The sequence below is a fragment of the Ranitomeya variabilis genome, chromosome 5 (genome assembly GCF_051348905.1).
Source record: "Ranitomeya variabilis isolate aRanVar5 chromosome 5, aRanVar5.hap1, whole genome shotgun sequence".
Classification (NCBI taxonomy): domain Eukaryota; kingdom Metazoa; phylum Chordata; class Amphibia; order Anura; family Dendrobatidae; genus Ranitomeya; species Ranitomeya variabilis.
Genome location: NC_135236.1, coordinates 643,627,199 through 643,647,890, shown reverse-complemented (window position 1 = coordinate 643,647,890; position 20,692 = coordinate 643,627,199). Strand labels below are relative to the sequence as shown.

Below are 20,692 nucleotides of genomic sequence, written 5' to 3'. Positions count from 1 at the left end.
ATAAAGTACCGTATTTTCCGGCGTATAAGACGACTGGGCGTATAAGACGACCCCCCAACTTTACCAGTTAAAATATAAAATCTTCTTAAAAGTCGGGGGTCTTCTTATACACCCTATGTCGTCTTATAGGGCCGGTGAATATGTGCCTTTTGGGGGGGGGGGGAGTGATCCTGATGCCGAGGGGGCGTCTCACAGGAAAGTGAGTATCCCCCATTACCTTATCGTAGCGGTGCAGCGTGGGGGTCTCAGTGCTGGGAGTGGCGGCGGCGGCTGCTGTGCTCTGGTGCGGCGGCTGCTGTGCTCTGGTGCGGCGGCTCCTCTTCTGTGTGGGGCCTCTGTGCTGTGAGGTGGCGGCGGCATATCTTTATCCAGTTGGGGCTCCTCCGGCATCTCCTTAGCCCTGGAGGCCCCGCCGCAACTCCATCGGTGCAATGCAGCGGCCATTTTCCCGGAGGCAGCTCAATAGGTGCGATGCGGTGGCCTCCGGGAAAATGGCCGCTGCTCAGATTCAGATCTCGTCCCGAAATCTCGGGACACGAGATCTGAATCTGAGCAGCGGCCATTTTCCCGGAGGCCACCACATTGCACCGATGGAGTTGCGGCGGGGCCTCCAGGGCTAAGGAGATGCCGGAGGAGCCCCAACTGGATAAAGATACGCCGCTGCCGCCGCCACCTCACAGCACAGAGGCCCCACACAGAAGAGGAGCCGCCGCACCAGAACACAGCAGCCGCCGCCGCTCCCAGCACTGACACCCCCACGCTGCACCGCTAGGATAAGGTAATGGGGATTACTCACTTTCCTGTGAGACGCCCCCTCGTCATCAGGATCACTCCCCCTCCCCACCCACCATATACACCGGCGTACACGACGATTCCCGGCGTATAAGACGACCCCCGACTTTTAAGAAGATTTTCGGGGGTTAAAAAGTCGTCTTATACGCCGGAAAATACGGTAATAATAATAATAATAATATGTTCAGTGGGATTTTATCTCACAGAAACCAGCAACTGCGATACCCTGCTGTCCTGTCTGTAAGCTTTCTTTTGCTTCCTCTCCTGGTCAGGAGATGTGGTATGTTCACATATATAACCAGAAATCTAGTGGTGAGTTAATCATGTAAGTGACTTAGCTGTAATTATAACCATATTTAAAGAAACTGTGATTACCTTGGTGTATGGATGATGTAGCTTGTAATGACTAGTGCCCACTAGTGATGAGCGAGGGTACTTGTTGCTCGGGTGGTCTCTGAGTATTTGTAACTGCTCGGAGATTTAGTTTATGTTGACAAGCTGCATGATTTACGGCTGCTAGCCAGCCTGAGTACATGTGGGGGTTGCCTGGTTGCTAGGGAATCCCCACATGTATTCAAGCTGTCTAGTAGCTGTAAATCATGCAGCTGAGGCAACGAAAACTAAATCTCCGAGCACTTACAAATACTCAGGAGACCACCCAAGCGTGCTCGGGAAAACTCGAGCAACGAGTACACTCGCTCATCACTAGTGCCCACCCCTTTGAAGGTACACCGAAACCCGAGTGGGGGGGCGCATGTCATTACAAGCTGCATCATCCATACACCAAGGTAAACAGAGTTTCTTTAAATAGGGTTCTAATTACAACTATGCGTATGGAATAGTGAAGTAGACTCTGATATCCCGTGCAGTGACCTATACCTGTCCAACGGAAGACATTTTTTTGGACTCTATCTTAGCAGGGGCCTATAAATAAATTTAATATATGCTCCAGGAACTTGCATATTGCAAATGAACACTGCAAACATAGTAGACCTAATGGGTTATTTCTACACGGAGATCAGCGTGCTACAATGTAGCAGGGCAGGAGATTTGCACTCATTGACAGCTTTCATTTTCTGTCTGTGACTGTCCCCCAAAGAAACCTCTGGATTGTGATGGAAAATGCACCAGGGCAAGATACGGTAGGATTTCCCGATGAGCAGTCTTCTTATTGAGGCTCTATTTTTGCTTATTTTCTTAAAGCACGTAAAGATCTATGGTAAGTTTTTGTAGATTGAGATATATGCTGCTGTGCACATATGAGGTGCAGTGGGATCTTGAGATCAGTGGCCTTTTAACGGGACACGTCTTATTCTTATTTTCTCTGCAATAGTTACAAGTCTATGGTCATTTTCTGTGGATTAACATGGATGTTATTATACATCATGAAATGTTTTTACCTTTGTGGATTGGCGTAGATACCACTATGCACATAATATTGTAAATGATTTAACGTTTTCCGGCAGTTGACCTATGCTAGAGTTAGTTCATTAAAATCCACATATATATTGAATGGCACTTCTTTTCATAATTTCACCTACACAGCTTAGACTCATGGAAGCCAAGCATCACAGCGATCCATTAAAATAGCTTTTATTGAATAACAAGTTTAAAAAATTCTTAAAAAGGCAAAAATGTCCAATGTGACCACATGAAATAGTTTACAGAACATAGATGAAGGCACTTGTTCGTGGGAAAACCCCTTTAAGTATGTATCCATAATGTGCAACTATTTATTTACACTACTAAATAATAATAATAACCACTCTATATCACCTAAAGCAGTTTTGCATTGCACAGTCCAGCAGTCCCATAGACAATGAATCATGTAGAGGTAGAGTATGCACCATCTGCTGGGTTCGGATCCCAGTGGTCGTACTCCCGGCGTTCTTTCATTTTTATTTGATCTGGTTTTCACTCACAACGTAAAAGTTTTTGCCCACATTGAAGTTGTGATTGATTTCTGGATTTGCACTTGCGTTTGTTTGCTTTCTGGCTCTCCTGTTTGTTTTCTAAGCAGAAAACTAATACTGTAAATGGATATATGTACTTATGCAAATGCTGCGCTGGCTTCTGCTGTGCTGAGCAGTGCTGTATCTTTAGATGGCTCGGAACAATATCGGAACGCTAACAGGAAAGCAGAGTAGTTCAGCTTGCTAATCGTGTAGCTAAATGTTTGGATACATACTGTAGATCAGGGTCCTGAGACCCCTACCAATTGTTCAAAAGACTGTGAGCACACACTGCGCTATGTGAGCCCATAGACTTTTCAGCGCTCCAGTATGTTCAGCAATCGGTGGGGGTCTTGGGTCTCATTTGATAGTTTACTAACACCTTAGTATACACTGATTTTGCTCCTCATTGCCTCAGGATGTGATGGGCTTTGTATGGCTGAGATGGCAGAGCACTTCTACAACATGCTCAATGAGGTTTTTCATCAATACAGGAAATTTCCTTGCGCTGACCTAATCCTTCCTAACTCGCAGAAAATGGGAACGATAAGCCGACACGCCATGAAAACAATTCTCCGCAGATTTAGAAGCGGAATAGTAACACTCAATATATTCATACATTTCTAGGAAGAATAACAGAGGAAAAATTCAACTCATAGTTCTAAGAAACCATCATTCGAAATTAGTGTATTTACTAAAACAAACATGTCAGAAGAGGTGGCAGGTGCTTTTAATGCTTTATCTCTCGGGCAATTTTTTTTTTTTTTTGTACTTTTCCCATCACAGGTTTTGCTTACTTTTTGCTGCAATTTTGGTGCGTTTGTGCATGCTGGTAAAGTTTAGTACATAAAAAAAAATCTGATTCAACGTCATCAAGCTTTGGCACTAAAAACACACCAAAACCTGATACCTGCGTTGTTTGCAACATTTTTTGCACTACCCTTTTTTCTTTTTTTTTTTCAATAGATGAAAAACGCTGAAAGATGTGACATGCTGCATTTTGCAAAAATGCAGCCCTTTGATAATACAGTCAGGAAAACAAAAACAAGGAGTGTGCCTGAAATCTCATAGACTTTGCTGGTACTGTGAAATGCAGCTGAAAATTTGCATTAAAAAAACACTATAAAACGCAATGTGTGAACATAGCCTTATAGAACGTATTCTTACCAGTAGCAGGGACTATACAGCTTCCCACACACTGTAGGATAGCCCCCACAGCTCCCTACATACTATGTGATGGTCCCCCAGTCTTCCACACAGTATTATGGACACCACAGCTCCCCACAAAGTGTGATGTCTCAGTATCTACTATGATAGCCAAACTGTCCCCCACAGAGTATGATGTTGCCCACAACTCCCTAAACACTGTATGCTGTCCTCCACAGCTCCATACACTGTATGCTGTCCTCCACAGCTCCCTACACACTGCATACTGTCCTCCATAGCTCCCTACACACTGTATCATGCAATCCACAGCTCCCTACATACTGTATCATGCCATCCACAGCTCCCTACACACTGTATGCTGTCCTCCACAGCTCCCTACACACTGCATACTGTCCTCCATAGCTCCCTACACACTGTATCATGCAATCCACAGCTCCCTACCCTGCATGCTGTCCTCCACAGCTCCCTACACACTGTATGCTGTCCTCCACAGCTCCATACACTGCATACTGTCCTCCATAGCTCCCTACACACTGTATCATGCCATCCACAGCTCCCTACACACTGTATGCTGTCCTCCACAGCTCCCTACACACTGTATGCTGTCCTCCACAGCTCCCTACACACTGTATGCTGTCCTCCACAGCTCCCTACACACTGTATGCTGTCCTCCACAGCTCCATACACTGTATGCTGTCCTCCATAGCTCCCTACACACTGCATACTGTCCTCCATAGCTCCCTACACACTGTATGCTGTCCTCCACAGCTCCCTACACACTGTATGCTGTCCTCCACAGCTCCCTACACACTGTATGCTGTCCTCCACAGCTCCCTACACACTGTATGCTGTCCTCCACAGCTCCATACACTGTATGCTGTCCTCCATAGCTCCCTACACACTGTATACTGTCCTCCACAGCTCCATACACTGCATACTGTCCTCCATAGCTCCCTACACACTGTATCATGCCATCCACAGCTCCCTACCCTGCATTCTGTCCTCCACAGCTCCCTACACACTGTATGCTGTCCCCCACAGCTTTTTTACACACTGTAGGATGTCCTTCACAGTTCCGTACATACGATATATCCTTAACAGCTCACTACACACTGTAGGAAGTCCCCCACACACTGTATTCTGTCCTCCACAACTCCCCACACACTGTAGGAAGTCCCACACAGCTCCCTAGACACTGTAAGGTTGCCTCACAGTCCCCCAATGTGATGGCTTCACAATTTCTCCCAATTATTTGACTAACAACAAAATATAGAACTACTTACCTAGCTCTGTTCCCTTGATGTGCTGCTCCAGTCTGTGCTATTTGTGTACTGAGGCTCCGCACAGCAGGCCCGATTAGTGACGTCACTGCACCTACAGCTCTGAGACTCAAGATGCATAGGCTGAATGGTGGAGGAGGAAGCGAACAAATAAAAATACCAATGAGATCGAGATGCCTGGCAGAAGGAGGGGCTGCCGCGTGGTGCAGTGTGCCACTGTTTTTTCACCCTTTAACTTTTACAGTCCACGTGCCGGACAGGGACAGCCAATTGGCCCGATGTGTCCCACGAGCTTCTCTTCACCCTAGTCTGTTTTAATTGCATATATCATCACATATTCACCAGTGGTAAAGATACCAAAAATGTCCCTGATTTCAGTAAACATGATGCCATGTTTTTGTGTTTGCTGATAATTTCTCCATGGAAGGCTTACCAGGAGGAATATGCTGTAACTAAGCTAATGAGGACCTATCCAGCTCCCCTAATTTACATTTAATCATCTGGTCTTCATAGATATCCAGTTGTTGTCATGCTATCCTAGACTCTTCTTCTTAGCATACCCCTCAATCTTCTATAATAATTGTTCAGTTTAACAATATATAGTATTATATAAATCTGCTAAGTGACAGAATGTAACCTGATTTAACAATTAAATTAACCTGATTTATTTTAATTATTTTTCCAGGTGGTCTCTTTTTTCACCGAAACTCCCTGTCACCACGAAGCTTGGGTTACGAAACAGAGCTATCAACCATTGAGCCATCTCTCGACATCTATGACGAAAATAAGACATGAGCCATTTTCATCATCGGGCATTCTGTCTGCTGCCCTTCTACCTCTTCCTGTACTCCGAGACTCCCTCTCCATCCACCCCATTGTACGTTAACGACTTGTGCTGCCCATTTTGTGTTGTGCCTCAAGTGACGAGCCGAAAAACAAAGCACAGGAACCCATACCCTCCAACCAAACCAGTGGCAGCAACAACGTAGACAGGGGATACCCAGGTCTCCTGCTAATATGGTGCGTGATGAAGCACAAAAAAAGGAGACAGACTGTTACGTTCCCACTTTTACATATTCTGCCTAATTATCAGTATCGATTGTTAAAAAAAAAATCTGAACACCCTTGGAATAATAATTTTTCTTTGTCACAATATACAAGAAACTAATGACTTTCTGCCGCCAACAGACCATGATTGAGTGCATTTCTGGTTTCTTCATTGTCAAAGGAAAAAAACAAAAACCATTTCTACAGCTGTTTTTTCTGCTGCTCAAGGGCTGATCCTCAATTGCCTTTGGATTGTTTCTGAATGGTGGGAACAGATAACTTTTCAATGCTTGCTCCTGGTCACAATCTTGCTTTCCCATCTTGGTGGTACGGTGGTTGTAACCATTCATTGAACATGAGATGTGTGGGGGCAGGGGTCTTAATATTTACTGGGTTCATAAATATGCTTTTCTGGTTGTCTCTTTAGTGGCAAGCATTCTAAGCACCGGATTAAAGAAATCGAGGAACAAAGTTTCAGCTCCAGCTTCAATTCAATGTAGATGAAGCCACCAAAAATGTATGCGGTGGTCATCACAACCTCTCTAGATGTTTGTTTTGCTTATGGCAATGTGTTTCAACGTTGACTTAGGGTACTGTCACACTCTGCAACTTTCCAACGATCACGACCAGCGATACGACCTGGCCGTGATCGTTGGAAAGTCGTTGTGTGGTTGCTGGGGAGCTGTCACACAGACCGCTCTCCAGCGACCAACGATGCCGAAGGCCCCGGGTAACCAGGGTAAACGTCGGGTTACTAAGCACAGGGCCGCGCTTAGTAACCCGATGTTTACCCTGGTTACCATCGTAAAAGTAAAAAAAAAAAACAGTACATACTCACATTCCGGTGTCCGTCAGGTCCCTTGCTTAGTAACCCGATGTTTACCCTGGTTACAAGCGAACGCATCGTTGGATCGGTGTCACACACACCGATCCAACGATGACGGCGGGAGATCCAGCGACGAAAGAAAGTTCCAAACGATCTGCTACGACGTACGATTCTCAGCAGGGTCCCTGATCGCTGCTGCGTGTCAGACACAGCGATATCGTATGGATATCGCTGGAACGTCACAGATCGTACCGTCGTAGCGACAAAAGTGCCACTGTGAGACAGTACCCTTAGAGTAAACAAATTATCTGTTAGAATCTCATGAGCCGAAACATTGTACAATAAAGACTGTTGAACAAACCACAGATTGTTGGGTTGGACCCTTTTGGTTGGACTGTGATAAGTAGACCTGTAGTGATTGACCACTATATTTAGGCTTTTGACCTGTAGCTTAGTTCAATAAAGCACACTATTTCAGGTCTTCTGTAACTTACAAGTATTCAGCTGTTCATATAAAAAAAGGTAATGGTCAGAATTAAAAAAAATTATAAAACATCAGCAAAATATTCTCTTCCATCCTGTTATCCTGTGCTTTTGTCGAGTAAGATTTGTTGTGAGAAGCATACCATGTTGCGCTTTGCCTGATTCATTAAGGGGTATGCGCCTCGCCTGAATTATTAAGCTGCTTGAGCCTGTAAACGAACCAGGCGCCTCACAATCCACCTCGCCCCTCTCATCAAGACCTGCTTAAAAATACCAGTCTTGATGAGTCGTGGCCCGTGTCTGCTGCAGCTTTGCTAGTCCTCTCAATTATGAATCCCTGTTATGTAGTCCATAATATTCATGAGCTTTGGCTATCCCCACCCTCCACCACAGGTTTACTGACTTCTTCCTATGCATAGTGTAGGCTGAAAGCTGTCAATGATGTGGGTGTGGTGTTAGACAGAGATCATCATTAAGAGGACTAGCAGCAGATATAACTGTGATATCAAAACTACAGCAAGAAGCCCAGTAAGTGTCTCTTTCCTCTATTTTATGCTGCCCTCAGATTAGGAAGCATAACTCATAACTGGGTCAGTGACTGTACTCAAAGAGTAGTTATAAATGGCTGGACATCCAATTGGAAAAGTGTTTCAAGTGAGGTACCACAAGGCTCTTTACTGGCCCCAGTGTTGTTCAACATTTTTATAAATGATCTAGATAAGGGAACTGAAGGTAAACTAATCAAATTTGCAGACGATGCAAAGCTAGGAGGAATAGCTAACACTAGAGAAGACAGAGAAAGGATTCAGAAGGATTTTAATAAGCTTGTGCAATGTACAGCGATTAATAGAATGGTATTTTACAGGGAGAAATGCAAGATTCTACATCGGAGCAAGAAAAATGGGAGGAATAGAACTAAGCAACAGAATGTGTGAAAGGCTTGGGTATACTAATAGATCACAGACTGCACATGAGTCAACAGTGTGATGCAGCAACAAAAAAGGCAAACACAGTTCTAGGATGTATTAAGAGAAGCATAGAGTCTAGATCACATAAAGCAGTTATCCCCCTCTACTTCTCCTTGGTCAGGCATCGTCTGGAATACTGTGTCCAGTTCTGGGATCACATTTTAAAAAAGATATTGAAAAAGTGGAGCAAGTTCAGAGAAGAGCTATCAGGATGGTGAGCAGACTGCAAAGTATGTCCTACGAGGAACGGTTATAGGCTATTAAAATGTTTTGCTTGCAATAAAGAAGGCTAAGAGGAGACTTAATAGCTGTCTACAAATATCTGAAGGGGTGTCACATTGTAGAGGGATCATCCTTATTCTCATTCGCACATGGAAACACGGTGAGTTCTCCTTCAATGGAAGTCTTCAGAATCTGGAGAGACATCTGTCTGAGATGGTTTAGTGAATCCTGCATTGAGCAGGGGGTTGGACATCATGACCCTTGATGTCCCCTCTAACTCTTAACATTCTATGATTTTATGATACTCGAGTGACAAATTTGGTTTAACTCCAACTTTGACCCCAAGTTTGTTTCTAGGGCTTTTATTAGGTGATTTATTTCATGATATATGTCAAACCTCCATTTTTTTTAAAGTGTTATCTGTGCTTTTGCAGACCCTGGACAGAGTGTGCCCTGATGTTGTCGGATAGGTTATTTCGCATGCCTCCTCTACATTAGTGACCATTTTTAGGTCGCAGATTTGCTGTCGGGATAGAAAATTTGGAGTGTGGCATCAGGAACCATCAGAATGGCTCACAACTTATAATAGCGATCTATTAGTAAGCTTATGATCCTAACACATTTAATTGCCCCTTTATATTAAAAAATATAAAACTTGGCCTATAACTTATTGATTCCGTGATCTCCCTACCTAGTTTTTGTAATACAGTTCACCATTTCTCCTTTATATTTAAGGTGTATTTCCTAAGTATCCTGACAGTTCTTGGTTCCCCTTTGGTTGACATGATCTCACCATCTATAAGATCTCCAAGCTGTAGGGCAATCATCTGTTCTGCGCTGGTTAGAAATTAATAATCCCAGGATAAGTATCCATTAAAAACTGAAGAAATTCACATAATTACCTGGTTTCTTAGCTTTTCTTGAAAAGGGCACATTTTCACAGTTACTTGTTTCAACGTGACTGCTGTGAAAAAGATACAGGTTTGGCTAATTACAGGACTGGGATTTTTAGAGTGAAAAAGCTTAGTTTATATTAAGGAGAATGTCATATAATTCACAGTTTAACTCTCCACAACCTAGACATGTATCGGTATGAGGCGGTAAAGATGTCTGCTGCAGATCTCACCTTTTGTAGTTTTCTTCTAGTTGTTTCCATAACAATGTTGTAGCATTATATTAAAACTAGATGGTGGCCCAATTCTAACTCATCGGGTATTCTAGAATATGCATGTCCACGTAGTATATTGCCCAGCCACGTAGTATATTGCCCAGTCACGTAGTATATTGCCCAGCCACTTAGTATATTGCCCAGTCACGTAGTATATTGGCCAGCCACGTAGTATATTGCCCAGCCACATAGTATATTGCCCAGTCACGTAGTATATTGGCCAGCCACGTAGTATATTGCCCAGTCACGTAGTATATTGGCCAGTCAGGTAGTATATTGCCCAGTGATGTAGTATATTGCCCAGCCACGTAGTACATTGCACCCAGTCACGTAGTATATTGCCCAGTCACATAGTATATTGCCCAGCCACGTAGTATATTGCCCAGTCACGTAGTATATTGGCCAGCCACGTAGTATATTGCCCAGCCACGTAGTATATTGCCCAGCCACGTAGTATATTGCCCAGCCACGTAGTATATTGCCCAGTTACGTAGTATATTGCCCAGCCACGTAGTATATTGCCCAGCCACGTAGTATATTGCCCAGTCACGTAGTATATTGGCCAGCCACGTAGTATATTGCCCAGCCACGTAGTATATTGCCCAGTCACGTAGTATATTGGCCAGCCACGTAGTATATTGCCCAGTCACGTAGTATATTGGCCAGTCAGGTAGTATATTGCCCAGTGATGTAGTATATTGCCCAGCCACGTAGTACATTGCACCCAGTCACGTAGTATATTTCCCAGTCACGTAGTATATTGCCCAGCCACGTAGTATATTCCCCAGTCACGTAGTATATTGGCCAGCCACATAGTATATTGCCCAGCCACGTAGTATATTGCCCAGCCACGTAGTATATTGCCCAGTCACGTAGTATATTGCCCAGCCACGTAGTATATTGCACAGCGACGGAGTATACCGCACAGAGCCACGTAGTATACAGACTTAAAATAAAAATAAACATATACTCACCTTCCGAAGGCCCGTTGAAGTCCTGGCCCTGTGTGCGGTGCATGCGGCAGCTTCCGGTCCCAGGGTTGGTATGAGCGCAGGACCTGTGATGACGTCGCGGTCACATGACCGTGACGTCATGGCAGGTCCTTCTCACATACCATCCTTGGCACCGGAACCTGCCGCTTGCATGGAGCGGTCCCCGGAGCGTCGCGAGGAGTGGGAAAGGCGGCGGAAGGTGAGTATATAATGATTTTTTATTTTTTTTATTATTTTTAACATTAGATCTTTTTACTATTGATGCTGCCTATGGTCACACAGGGTTAATAGCAGCGTTAATGGAGTGCGTTACACCGTGGCATAACGCGGTCCATTAGCGCTGCCATTAACCCTGTGTGAGCGCTGACTGGAGGGGATTATGGAGCGGGCACTGACTGCGGGGAGGAAGGAGCGGCCATTTTGGCTCTGGACTGTTCCCATCGCTGATTGGTTGTGGCTGTTTTGCCGTGACCAATCAGCGAGTTGGATTTCCGTGACAGACAGAGGCCGTGACCAATGAATATCCGTGACAGACAGACAGATGGAAGTACCCCTTAGACAATTATATAGTAGATTACATTTTTAAAGAATGTCTTTCATTGCAATTCACAAGGTTGTTTTTTTTCCACATTTTTACTAGTTTTTAGAAAACCTAAAGATGTGGGTAGTGATACAGTAACAGTCAAAAGCTTGGACACACCTGCTTATGCAATGGTTTTCCTTGTTCTTAATGGAATGTGCACATTGTACATTCAGACAGAAGGCAGCAAAGCCACAAAAGCATACACATGGAAATAAGAAGTAAAGAAACAGGAGAGAGGAGAGCTACTGGTGGTGTTTGTAATGGCACTGCCAGAGGTGAGAGCTGATCGCTGTCAGTCACACTCAGGTCTGCTGTTCTCCAGCACATCATTATTCTGCTTGTCAATACATGTCCCACACTGAGCCTGTTCTAGGGGCGTACTCTCTTTTTTCCCCTGTATGCTACTACTTGCTTATGATTGGTCAGTGTTAGAAAGATGAAGAAGTACATGACCTCAGTGAAGTCTCCCTGGTAATGTCTGCTTGGACAAAAAATCATAATAATTAAAAGGAACCTGTCAGGTCCACCATGCTCTCCAACCCAGCAGCATTCACTTATGCATTACTTAGTTCCCTGCCTAACCAGCTCTTTATAATGTTATTCACTGAAATACATGTTTAAAAAGGGTATTTATAACCTCTTTTTTTCTTATGCTAATGAGGCCTATGACTAGTTGATGGGGTTATCTTCCCCAGACTAGTCGGCCCTCTTTGCATGTGTAATAATTATAGGGGATAACTCAGGAGACTCTTTGTGTGGAACAAGACAACTACAGGACACAGTTTTATAAGTGGAAAAGTCTATATTATCACATGGTGATTCAAACAGGTGCAGAGAGAAACTCAGGTTCACAACACTTGGAGTCAATATTAAATGCAGCTCAGCAGTCTATAGGAAACTTCAGAGGAAAATGCAATCAAGCAGAAAGTCTATGAAGCACAATTATTCTTGAGGATACTTGACACGAATAAGTCCTTGTCTTAGTCCAGACACAGATAGATAAGCTTATAAGGCAGTTCAAATAATATCTTAGCTCAACCAGGGAGGCCTGGTTAATAGTCTCAGGTTTTTGCAGAGCAGCAAACGCTTACATGTCCAGCAATCGCAGATGGAAGTAAATACGAGCAGCAGATGAAGGAGGATTACTGGAACTGGTGTATGCAGCAGGAACTCAGAGCAGAGTAGCAGGATCACCACACAGGTTCACAGGAGCAGGTATATAGCCAGGGAGTCACCAGAGGTCAGGAGCTGGATGCAAGGCAGAGTACTCTAGCACAGACTGAAGGCTGTGGTGGAGTTTTATAGCAGGAAGACACAGTGCACATGAGACCAAAGACGCCATCTTGGAAAAGGGCAGTAATGCACAAAAGGTAAAAAATGTTCAGAGTCCTGACAGTTTTTTTGCAACAGTTTTGTTAAACAAAAAAGTGAACCGTGAAGTAATTGCAAAAAAACTACAGTTCCACAAAGAGATCCCATATAATATTAATTTATAAATAATTAAAATTAGTACACTAACAAACTGTCATGTAGGGGACGCTGTAACAAAAAGACACTAGTACATCCATTATATAAAAACAAATGGAAAGGGGCATTATGTATTGTGCATGTATATCTATCAACATATTTAAACCAATCCATCTATATATATTAACAGGCATTGTACATTATATCAGTCTTTTAGGATGTAAGAGTAAATCTCTGAAGTGCCGGATAATCCTACTGGCTATAAAATAAGACCCCCAAAAATTATCTTATAAAGTGCTACAGTGCTGCATATATCTTTACAAGTAAAGGGGCTTACATATCTTAGCCAGGCATCATTGATATAAGTAGTGACATTTACCTGACAAGGATGTAGAGGCAGTAGAAGTGTCTCACACAGCGTCCCCACACAGCGTCCCCTCACCCCGACGCGCGTTTCGCCGTCAGCTTCTTCCGGAGCTGGAGGGTTATCTTCCCCAGACTAGTCGGCCCTCTTTGCATGTTATCACGACCCTTTGGGCGCTGTAACATGATTTGCAACAGCCAGCATCATCACCAGCTCTCTGCAAGCCTTGGGCTTGCACGCAGTTTTCTTCAGACATGTCTTTGCACCTCTGAAGCCAGGTGTGCACTTCCTGGCTTCAAAAGCGCACTGAGCATGACGGGAAGTGCAGAACACTGCTCACGTACATCTTCCGCACTTCCGGTCATGGGCAGTGAGCCTCTGAATCCGGGAAGCGTACACCCGGCCTCAGAGGCAGATTGACGCTGCTGAATTGAGCCGCGCACATTCGAGATTTGCAGAGAGCTGGATATGATGCCGGCTCTTGCAAATACTGTAATCACGCCCACAGGGGCTAGTCAAAGGCCTATTTAGCATAAGAGAAACGGAGTTTATACATACCGTATTTTCCGGCGTATTAGACGACTTTTTAACCCCTCAAAATCTTCTTAAAAGTCGGGGGTCGTCTTATACGCCGGGTACAGATAAAATGTGCATATGGTGGGTGGGGGGGGTGGTCCCAATGACTAAGACAGGGGGCGTCTCACAGTAAAGTGTGAGTGGAGTATATCCCCCTATTACCTCATTGCGGCAGCGTGGGGGTCTCTGCTGGGAGCGGCAGCTCCTCTTCGTGCCGTGGGTGCTCTGTGCTGTGGGGTGGCGGAGCATCTTCGTGCCGTGGGTGCTGTGGGGCGGCGGTGGCGACGCATCTTCTTGCAGCGTCGGGGCTTCTCCGGCATCTCCTCCAGGCCCAGAGGCACCGCCAGCCCCATTGCTTTGGTGCGGTGGCCTCCAGGAAAATGGCCGCTGCTCAGATTCAGATCTCGTCTCCCGAGGTCTCGGGAGACGAGATCTGAATCTGAGCATGCGCCGCCCCCAGCGGCCATTTTCCCGGAGGCCACCTCATCGCAGCCTCCGGGAAAATGGCCGCTGCTCAGATTCAGATCTCGTCTCCCGAGACCTCGGGAGACGAGATCTGAATCTGAGCAGCGGCCATTTTCCCGGAGGCCACCACATCAAAGCAATGGGGCTGGCGGTGCCTCCGGGCCTGGAGGAGATGCCGGAGAAGCCCCGACGCTGCAAGAAGATGCGCCGCCGCCGCCCCACAGCACCCACGGCACAGAGCACCCACAGCACAGAGCACCCACGGCACGAAGAGGAGCTGCCGCTCCCAGTGTTGAGGAAATCTGCCCCCAGTAAATTTACCGGACATATAGAAGAGATTAGGAACTGAGCAGTAACTTCAGGGAAAGGTCCCACAGGGATAGGTTTTATAAGAGTATATTTATTGGGTCTGTCATCTACTCTAATTAAAACAAGCTCTTGATCTGAGAATCGACATGGCGGGGCTGGGGAGGGAGATTCCCAGACAGGGTTAAAAGGGATATTTTAGTATGAGACTGGATTTGTGTAAGGTGGGGAGGGCAGGAGCTGGAGTCTGTTACATGAACCGCTGATAAGGGGAGCTGTGTCCTTGCAGCTGTGAGGGGGGGGGGCTGGAATTGGAGCTGGGAATTGCTGTGGCTGGTTTAACCCTTAATTTCCCTGTTAATTTCCCTGTTCCTCTGCTGATGCAGAGCGGGGTAAGTTCTTAAAACCTTTTTTTTTTTTTTTTTTTTTTACTTTTGATGCATCATCTTCAAACTCTGATATTACTGACTCGGGGGTGGGAGGGGGTGGCGGTACAAGAGGCATCTGCTGCGGAAGCGGGGCAGGAGGCTCTGTTACAGTTAGAGATACCGGCAGAGATTAATGGTATGGCCATTGTACGTTGAGGCATCGTACCGGGAGGAACGGAGGAGGTATACAGGATTGCGTTCTGGACAGCCTCAGTAAGCAACTCTTGGGACCTGGGAATGTTGGTAGGATTATACTGTGGCCCCACTGCATGTATTACATATTGACACGGAAACTGTCCTGTTTCTACCTGGCCATAAGTTTGTATATATAAATTAGATTCTTCCTGAATCATGGGTCCACCTTTCTGTGAAATCACTGCAGCCAGTCCTCCAGCATGGCGGAGCTGGTTATCTGCGGCATTTACTATGGCCCCAACATATTGTTCTGCGAGATCCTCTGTCCCTATCCTAAAGAGCACATCATAAAGGTGGGATCCAGAAATAACATTAGAATACATTTCCTGGAAATCTATCTCCTCTGTATATCCTGTCTCTGACCGAGTGACTAAGGTAGATGGGGGCGGATACTCATAATGACTAGCAATACTAGGCATAACAGGAGCTGGTGCTGGCAGTGGCCGATAATAGATGCTGTCAGCGTTTAGCAAGGGAAAGGTGGGGGCTACGACCCTGGATCTCCTCGCTCCACAATTGTAACAGACCTCTCTACACTGAAAATTAGTAACTCCGCATACATCACAAATCCACCCGTCAGGATCATAGGGTGGAGGCGCACTAAGTTTTGGCAACCCAGTATATATTGGTGCTTTGGGATTGAGGGGCACAGAGCTTACAGTCGGGAGTAGAGGCTTAATTTCCTGGGGAGGGACCATATCATCTAACAGAGAGCCCCCCTGTTGATCTTCAATTTGCTATATATCAACCACTCAACTTGAAGCAGGTGAATCTTTTACCAATCTTTCAATCACTTACAAGTTTCCTTCTAAAACTAGACACTAGATTTCACTTTCAAATTCCAGATTATAATACTTCTTTGTACTTCAAAACAATATTGTCGCTTTAAACAAAACACAGATCTACCAGCGCATACTCTACACCAAGAAAACACAGAGAAACTCAAGAGCGCAGTCGCGTGCGTGCCCCCCTTCCTCTGGCACGCAGCACTGATAAAAGCTCAGTATCTTCTACACAGAAACGGATTGCAGCAGTTTTCAGATGTAATTTCTACGAAACCTTCATCACACAATTCACATACCAGAACACCCAAGAAAAACCAATGATTGAGAATATTTTCCCCATCTTTGGGCAAACAATATCAGATTCATCACACAATTCAAAGTCTTCTTCTCCTTCCACAGAAACGGATTCTCCTTTAGAGCTAAATTCCCCATACTTAGTTGTGCATAGATACTAGAGCGGCCGTATAGTCTATTCCACTAGGGTTTACCTGTCCCCCGCTGGGACACCCAAAATTGCGGTACTCAGCGAAAGGAGGAGGGCGTCTCAGACTAAACCCTCCGGACACCTCTGGAAATACACATATATATCTATATATTCCTGAGTTACGCATCCTACCCAATCTTCGATCACCTCACCGCGCCTGATTCTAACAGTGATCAGGAATTCAGGATATTTTGACTATAAAGAGAATTACATCACTGGTCAATCCGGGGTGTCCGTCCCTTATGAGGTACGGTTCGAGCACTGGGCTTCCAACGGAACTACACCTCTATATGATTCCACCCAAAAATCATCCCACCTCCGGGGACAAACCTCAGATCCTCTTTGCAGCAACAAACACAGGAAATACACACCAAACGGTCAGTCTGGACAGTATAACTGCCAACTTACCGTGATTGTTGTGGGGGATGATCAGTCCCAATTTTCCAGTGCCTGTGTCCGGTCCGAGGATCCTTTGTCTTGTTGTCCTCCGGGGGGCAGAGGCGTTCATGCTTGGAGCCCCACGTTCTCGGGCGCCAACTGTTGAGGGAGGATCTAAATTGATCCTTCACGGTTATCTCAAAACATTTGTGCACAACTTTAGGGCTCATTCAGACATCAGTGATTTTTCATCAGTGTTTGGATGCCAAAACCAGAAGGTTATCCAAAACAGAACAGGTGTCAATCTTTCAACTATAGTTTTTCTCTATATGTTCCACTAGTGGTTTTGGCATACAAATACTGATGAAAAATCACTGACGTTTCAATGACCCCTTACACTGATCGGTCCAAGGTATTCAACCTCATGGCTAAGGGTGCAGTTACGCTTGCTGACTTGTGGTTTCATACAACCACCAATCAGCCATGTTTGCTGATCTTAGGTTCAATGGGGAAGGTGAAGACCTTTAGGAAATAGTGTAAATTGTACAGGATCACACCGCAGTAGGTACAGAAATAGGTGACACAACCTTTCAGCTATAACAACCATTCATCATGTGTAACCATGACACATCGGTGAGGGAGAGCCAGGGTATATACTGTGGGTTTCACCAAAAAAAGGCAAACCAGGTCACAATTTTTTATGCACTTTGCAGTGTGGATGTTGGGAATCTCCAATGACATAACTAGGGGGAAAAGCATGGTGGCTTAGCTATGAGTGCTATATCACACAGATTTTTGTATGATTGACACGATTGAAGTAATTGACACTTGATTTACATGGCAACATGGCTAAGAAGAGAGTCAAATTGCAGCCAAGAGCTCTGCAGGATGGACACTCATCCCAAGACTATGGCTCACACTTTGTATGTCTCGGAATTGGAAGATCCTTTCCCGTGTTAGAATTCTCATGCTGTATCAGGGCTTTAAGGGAAGCTCCAGTAATGTAACTGTCACTATATGGATAGCCACTGTATATGGACAATTATGACACAGTAGTTTCCCTTTGCGAAGGTAAAATGCAACCATTGTCCTAGACAGATCATCGGGGTTTAGAGAGAAGATCTACACTAATGTGCTATTCTAGAAGGCTGCTTCTAGAGGGAACTGTTAAACTAACCTGTCACTTTATGCCTAAACATTGGGATATTATCATAGCCTTCCATCTGACTCATACATTAGGTGTTGTTCTGGTATATACGACTCCTTGATGACTGATTTAAACAAGTCCTAATATTTTGGAAATCCCTCTCCTGCAGCCATAATAGCTCGTAATTGTGGAGAATAAGTCGTTACAAGTCTTCTGAAGGCTACCTCTGTTATCTGGCTCCTAGATGCTGATCAGCAGTTCTGAAACTTGCAAGATGGAGCCTCTTTCTATTGGACTTGTTTTTTTGTTGAGTTTTATTTGCACATGCCACAAATACATGAACAGATTGAGATCTGTGGAATTTGGAGCAGAAGTCAACACCTTGAACTCATTATGTTCCTCAAACCATTACTGAACACTATTTACAATGTGGCAGAGATCATCATCGCACTACAAGAGGTCACGCGCCATTAGGGGATACCCATGTGCTTGGTCTACCATAATATATAGATAGATAGACAACACACCCGGCTGTCCACATGATATAAAAAAAGATTATTCATCAGACCAATCCATCTTCTCCCATTGCTCAATGGTTCAGATATGATGTGCAAGAGCCATTGCGGACACTTTCAGCAATAAAAGGCGTGAGCTTTAGCCATCTGACAGGTCTGTGGCTATGCTGCCCCATCAGATTGACTTTCATTATTATTGAAACCATCTCTTGAGGAACGCCTACAACCTGCAATACCCCCGCTGCCACCTCGTTTCCACCAGAGGTAGTCCATCTAATATCTTGCAGGTTGTATGATAAGAAAATGGAATCCTTAACGATATTGCCAGAGAGGTAACGGCAGAATCCTCGCCAACGTCTGTGCATGGCACTTGTCTATTGTAAGTGTCTACAATTATATTGTGTTTAATAATTGCACTGAATGGAGATCAATTTGCAGAGATTTGTTATCGCTGTGATAAAAGAGTCTTTATCTGTTCAGCAGTTTAATAAAAGCCTAATTAATCCCACTGTGAATTATTGTGGTTACACAAACAAACTAGTCCAAAGGGGTAAATACTTTTTATAGACACTGCAGGTAAAAGAATACGCCAAGAAAGCAGCGGTAGTGCTATATAGTCTAACAAGCTGCAAGCAAATAGCATGGAAGTGTCAAATCAACAGAGGAGTATACACAACAAGAAATCTAGATGATCGCTCGTTTTCAGTCTGCTGTTTTCTCTCCGGATGTGATAGACTGTAATAAAGGGAATAGAAATCTGTCCTTGTTTAACACAGAATGGAAAAGAGAAGGCCGATGTACCGCTCAGCTTCCGAAAAGAACATTTCCTATCTCCCGACAGAGGAATACAGGATTTATTATTCATAAGCAGTTTCGGACTGGACCATTTAACCCTGTTCCTGAACCGGCACATTTTCAGTTTTCTCGTACATGCGATTTAAAGAGCTGTCATTTTTTTCTCGATCGGATGTTCAAATTATTATTTACATGCTTTATGGGTATTCATTTTTTTATCGTTATCATAGTATTTTTATTTATTTATTTATTTTTTAAACCTGTGTCTTTTTTTTTACAATTGTTTTTCTTTAGGGCCACAAATGACCACTATAATAGCTTAAAACAAATTTTCCTCAACAAAATATATATTTATATAGTGGATAGGTTTTTTTTTTCTGACAGGCGAGGGGTTAGTAACAGTGATTTGGATTGACAGCAGCTTTAGTTTTTTTTTTCATTTACTTCAATTTGTAACCCCCATATTGTGTACCACCTTTGGGGTATGATTCAATATACCAATATATAAATATGTATTTTTTTAAACCTGATTTTCCCTGTAACTGAGGCTGGTATTTTAAGCCTAGTTACAGTGGAAATTCAGCCTTCTGGCTGTTTAGAAGAGCTGACTGGGTCCACTAGGTCTTAGAAGTTCTTGCTTCCTTCCTAGACCCAGCGATCACATGACTGCTAGTTCCAGAGTAGAGAGCACCAAACGTTTTTGAGGGGTTAAAAACAATGGTTAAAAAAAAAAAAAAAAAAAGCGTCACGAAATGCTCCTTTTTTGTGGAGTTTTTCCATGCATTTTCTTTTCCTGGAAAAGTTTTGTAGCGTTTTGGAACAATTTTTCCCCTAAACATTTTTTTGCAGCCAATTGAGTGCATATTGCTTAGTTTAGAGCAAATTCCATTAGGAACTTCTTCAAACAAGTGACGTGCACATTTATTTTTTGAAAAACCTCTTCAGCAAAATTTAAAAAAAACTGTTTAAAAACTCATTAACAGCAAAGTGCTTTTTGCTTAGAAATGAGTAGTAAAAGTTTTCCAAAGTTTTATTGTAGAAGGATCCTTTCCAAAAACTCAAAAAACTTTAAGCGATTAAAGCCTAAAGGTATGCGCACATGGCACCAAGTCATTTGACACCAAGTCATTTTTACACAGACATGAATATGTTCAGTCTTTTGAGGTTATTTTCAATGACCTTTCAGGTGTATCAAGCTTGAAAAAGACGTTGTGTGCACGTACCCTAAAGGTTTGTTCACACTGAGTCTTTTTGATGAGTTTTTGGAGCGGAAACTGAGCCGAAACTCTCAAAACTCCTCAAAAACA

General features: G+C 44.1%; 1 protein-coding gene across 1 annotated transcript in view; it reads left to right on the top strand.

The window, feature by feature from the left end:
* RNF130 (ring finger protein 130) overlaps nucleotides 1–7,601 on the top strand; it is a 253,531-nt gene extending 245,930 nt beyond the window's left edge. The window contains exons 8-9 of the transcript XR_013215887.1: nucleotides 5,877–6,828; nucleotides 7,359–7,601. The gene's annotated coding sequence lies outside the window, so the exon portion shown is untranslated. The remainder of the gene's footprint in view (nucleotides 1–5,876; nucleotides 6,829–7,358) is intronic.
* Nucleotides 7,602–20,692: the final 13,091 nt, after the last annotated feature.